This window comes from Saccostrea cucullata, unplaced genomic scaffold, assembly GCF_032062105.1.
Source record: "Saccostrea cucullata isolate Sc308-1 unplaced genomic scaffold, CSIRO_AGI_Scuc_v1 ctg1316, whole genome shotgun sequence".
In the NCBI taxonomy this organism is placed as follows: Eukaryota; Metazoa; Mollusca; class Bivalvia; order Ostreida; family Ostreidae; genus Saccostrea; species Saccostrea cuccullata.
This window is the reverse complement of record NW_026928263.1, coordinates 92260-96951: the sequence shown is the minus strand read 5'-3', so window position 1 is coordinate 96951 and position 4692 is coordinate 92260. Positions and strand designations below refer to the sequence as shown.

Below are 4692 nucleotides of genomic sequence, written 5' to 3'. Positions count from 1 at the left end.
TTCGATTTAACAACATCTTGTGAATCGCCTTTCCTGCGGCCAATGTGGAAATTGAGTTTACATGCCTTCCTTATGGCAAGCCCTTTTACTATTTATTCGTAAAATAAATTTTTCTTTCAATTTGAGAGATATCTCTTTAGCCTATAGAGATATCTCTTTGACTAAAAGAGATATCTCTTTAAACAAAAGAGATATCTCTTTTTGATAGAGAGATATCTCTATAGGCTAAAGAGATATCTCTTTTTGTAAGAGAGATATCTTTATAAGCTAGAGAGATATCTCTTTCAGCGAGAGAGATATCTCTTAAAGTTAGAGAGATATCTCTTTAACAAGTTTGAAAGAGATATCTCTCTTAGTTAGAGAGATATCTCTACAGATTTTCAAAAAGAGATATCTTTCTAAGCTAAAGAGATATCTCTTTTAAAGAAAGAGATATCTCTTTTCAAATCGCCCTTAAAATAACACAATTAATTCTCCCGTTGAAAACGAAAGCGAAACAGGAAGTAATGTTTGTTAAGTCGTTCGTTTTTTTTTGATTATTGAAAAAGAAGAAGGAAAAAATGGATTGATTGATTGATTTGATTGATACAGGTAAACAACGTTTAATCGCTTTATTGTTTTAGTAAATGACGTACATACAGTACATACAAGCTATTCCAAATGGGTCACGAGCATTTTAAAGCATAAAAGTAAGTTGAAATAGTGTTTTCAAACTAAAACGTTCCCCAAAGATTGGTTCCATATATTGATTTCAGGCACATAGCATCTTTTTTGAAAGGGGGGGGGGGGGCGGGAGGCGCAACCAGAGAGATTTGTTTTTTATACTTACCAGTAAAAGTTGACCAAACTCGATAATCCTATTTCAGGAGAGGGGGGGGGGGTGTTAGTGGCCAACTTTTTTCAAAACCAAATTCCTTTCACTTCCAATTTTTATAGCATAAAATACTACATTTCCATGATATCACTATACTGTTATTCTATACTGTGGTAAGAAGTGGGGGGGGGATTTCCTGGATTTAGCTCATGGCACAGCTGAAGTTGGGATATAGAATGCAAATTTAATTAAAACAAATAGGAAATGCATGTGACCAAATTCGTCAATCACGGGAATACAGGGTCGATTAAACATAATCCTGATATAATGTTTTTCTTTAATTTGTTAATGGTCCAGAAATAACAAGAGGCCCATGGGCCACATCGCTCACCTGAGAAGCTTTGACCATTCTGTTCTTTACCAGATTTCCCCCTTGTAATACATGATGTATCCCCACCCTACCCCACTGATCATAATTGTAATGGTTAGGGCCGTGGATATCGGCCTGGATAGCTCAGTTGGTAGAGCACCTGACTGGAGATACAGGGGTCCCGGGTTCGATTCCCGGTCCAGCCATGCATTTTCTCCTTTCCTGTTACACATTTGGTGCCGTTGACCACCCCTGGAATTGCAGGTGAAAGTCCTGCCAGGGGTAATAAGAACTTGGGTTGTGTCTTCGAGGGCGAAGACCATTTAAGGAGGGAGGAATGTAATGGTTAGGGCCGTGGATATCGGCCTGGATAGCTCAGTTGGTAGAGCACCTGACTAGAGATGCAGGGGTCCCGGGTTCGATTCCCGGTCCAGCCATACATTTTCTCCTTTCCTGTTACAGATTTGGTGCCGTGCCATGCCCTGGAATTGACAGGTGAAAGACCTGCCAGGGATGAGCCTGGGTTGGGGTCTTTGGAGGGCCAAAGACCTTTAAGGAGGGAGGAATGTAATGGTTAGGGCCGTGGATATCGGCCTGGATAGCTCAGTTGGTAGAGCACCTGACTGGAGATACAGGGGTCCCGGGTTCGATTCCCGGTCCAGCCATGCATTTTCTCCTTTCCTGTTACATAATTAAGACATTTTGAAATCAACTACCCCAGGATCCTTCCATGTGCAAATAAGTTTCAGCTTTTCTGGCCCAGTGGTTCTTGAGAAGAAGATTTTCAAAGATTTTTCCTATATATTTTTATGTAAAACTTTGATCCCCACATTGTGGCTCCACCCTTCTCCTGGGGGTCATGATTTGAACAATTCAAAATCTACATTACCCAAGAATGCTTCCACATAAGTTTCAACTTTTCTGGCCTGGTGGTTCTTGAGAAGAAGATTTTCAAAGATTTTTCCAATATATTTCTATGTAAAACTTTGATTACCAGTTGTGGCCCCACCCTTCCCCCGGGGGTCATGATTTAATTTAGAATCTACACTATACCAGGATGCTTCCACATAAGTTTCAGCTTTTCTGGCCCAGTGGTTCTTGAGAAGTAGATTTTTCCTATATATTTCTATGTTTAACTTTGATTCCCCATTGTGGCCCCGCTCTTTGCCCGGGGGTCATGATTTGAACAATTTAATATCTACACTACCCTAGGATGCTTTCACATAAGTTTCAGCTTTTCTAGCCCAGTGGTTCTTGAGAAGAAGATTTTTTAATGACCCCACCTTATTTTTGTCTTTTCTTGATTATCTCCCCTTGCGAGGGGATATGTCCCTTATTTTAACAATTTAAATTCCCCTTCACCCAAGGATGCTTTGTACCAAGTTTGGTCAAAATTGGCCCAGTGGTTCTTGAGAAGAAGTCGAAAATGTGAAAAGTTTACAGACGGACAGACAGACAGACGGACGGACGGACGACAGACAAAATGTGATCAGAAAAGCTCACTTGAGGCTTCGGCTCAGGTGAGCTAAAAACGTCCAACATTACTTCTTTAATTTACACAGGGATGTATATACTCATTTTCAATATTAACTGTAGGACGTTAAACAACACACATGTACAATCAATATATATTAACTGTAAAGGCTTATGACCCCCTTCTGAAATACTAGTACTCTTACCATTAAGAGAAAGACACATAGCTAGAACAATCAAATGGTGTCTCCCAACAGGCCCTCTCTGGGTCCATAGGACATTCATCATTCTATGATGGAACATTTTATCTACTTTTGTCATCATATATTTTACAGGGATCCAGGAGGTACTGAAAAAGGGACAATGCTTCGACTGAATGTGTCATTCATTTACATGTACAGTATAGATCTGTTACTGAGGCATATCCAATAATTCTTATACTCATGAAGAGTGTGGCAACTTCCAAGTATTGATGCTGGGACTCATTTTAAATCAAGTACAGGATAAATTTTTGGGCTGCACTTTTCTTTACTTCAATATTTAAAACTTACTAGTTAAGTATCAAGTTTACAAAAGCTCACACACCATGGTGTTAAAATCAATGGACCATAATGCTAGTTAAATTTGTCATATTGCTTTCTTATTAAATCATCTATTTGAAATTTGATCTGTAAAAAACATTTGTTAACAAGTATAATTCTCCTACTGTCTGCCTAACATTACATCCCAACGATTGAAAATATATGTTGATAGGTTCTCCACAAAAACTGCTAATTGTGCAGAATGTAACTTGTTTGCACATTTGTTTCAACGAAAGACATTTTCTTAACAATCCTTCAGTATAACAAGACAAATATTGGATGCTTATTTTAATACACTGTAAATAAACATCAAGAACAAATTTAAGGAAGTTTAATTTTTGTATATTTGGTAGTTACATGAGTAATAAGTTGTATATATATATAGGATGTACACAAGCATTTTATAACATTGTTAACATTCAAGAAAGCATTCACTTAATTTCTTGTAGATGCTCACTTCTAGGATGTTTCCAAGTTCTTGTTAAAAGTGTTTTATATGGCACCATTCAGCTACAAATATTTTGCCTGTGGAACTGTGACATCAATCAGCTGCTCATGCACTGCTAACTGGCAGAGAATTTCCTTTGGGATAAGCAAACTGTTTCAAACATTTTACACCTGCAAGTTAGTACTTATGCAACTTTGTTTGAAGGAAGCAACAGTGTAAAGGCTAATGATTACTGAAAATACAAGCCAGATGAAGTACAAAAGTGTTGATACAAGTCATTTGAATTTTTGTTTCTTTGCAGGTAGTGATGAGTGTACTGGAAGGTTTTCAGGATCTCTTCCAACATCATAGGTACAACTGGTCACTCTGCTATGTAGCTCCAAATGATGCTTGACTGTTTTTCTTCAAATTATAAGTAAACCTGGATTGATCTCTGATGCAGTAATATAGCGCCATGTCCATTTTTTAAATTCTATCTTCCCAGTGTCACAAAGTACTGAAATAAAAATGATTTGATTTTAAATATATTTTTTGGTTTTATATGTAACATTAAATTCTACAGAAATTAAAATATTAAAACTCCTTCAAAACAAGATTTGGTTTGTGAAACACTTTGCACCTGGCGACAACATTTTTACAAATTCAAAAAAGTTATTTTTAGCATATAGGTCAAGGTCACAAGGTCATTGAAATTGGTGTCATTTGAAAGAGCTTAATTAGTGGAGTATGCATATCATATATGAAGTCTTTATCTTTAATGGTTCAAAATGTATGGCGAAAGTTCAAAATGGTATTTATAGCAATAAAGTCACAGTAAAGGTCACAAGGTCATTGACCTTGGTGTCATTTGAAAGAGCTTAATTAGTGGAGAACGCATCCAAAATATGATGTCTCTATCTTTAATGATTCAAAAGTTATAGCTAAAGTTCAAATAAGCTATTTTAGCATATAGGTCACAGTCAAGGTCACAAGTCATTGGCCTTGGTGTCTTTTGAAAGAAGTTAAT

At 37.1% G+C, this 4692-nt stretch overlaps 1 long non-coding RNA gene and 2 other non-coding genes across 3 annotated transcripts; all 3 read left to right on the top strand.

The window, feature by feature from the left end:
• Positions 1-1316: 1316 nt before the first annotated feature.
• Trnas-gga (transfer RNA serine (anticodon GGA)) lies at positions 1317-1390 on the top strand. The gene has a single exon. It is a non-coding gene; the product is annotated as a tRNA-Ser (tRNA).
• Positions 1391-1775: 385 nt separating this feature from the next.
• On the top strand, positions 1776-1849 carry Trnas-gga (transfer RNA serine (anticodon GGA)). Its single transcript has one exon. It is a non-coding gene; the product is annotated as a tRNA-Ser (tRNA).
• A 1149-nt stretch (positions 1850-2998) lies between these two features.
• Positions 2999-4077, top strand: LOC134276966 (uncharacterized). The gene is made up of 3 exons (XR_009994150.1): positions 2999-3153; positions 3688-3862; positions 3988-4077. It is a non-coding gene; the product is annotated as an uncharacterized LOC134276966 (long non-coding RNA).
• The last annotated feature ends 615 nt before the right edge of the window (positions 4078-4692 follow it).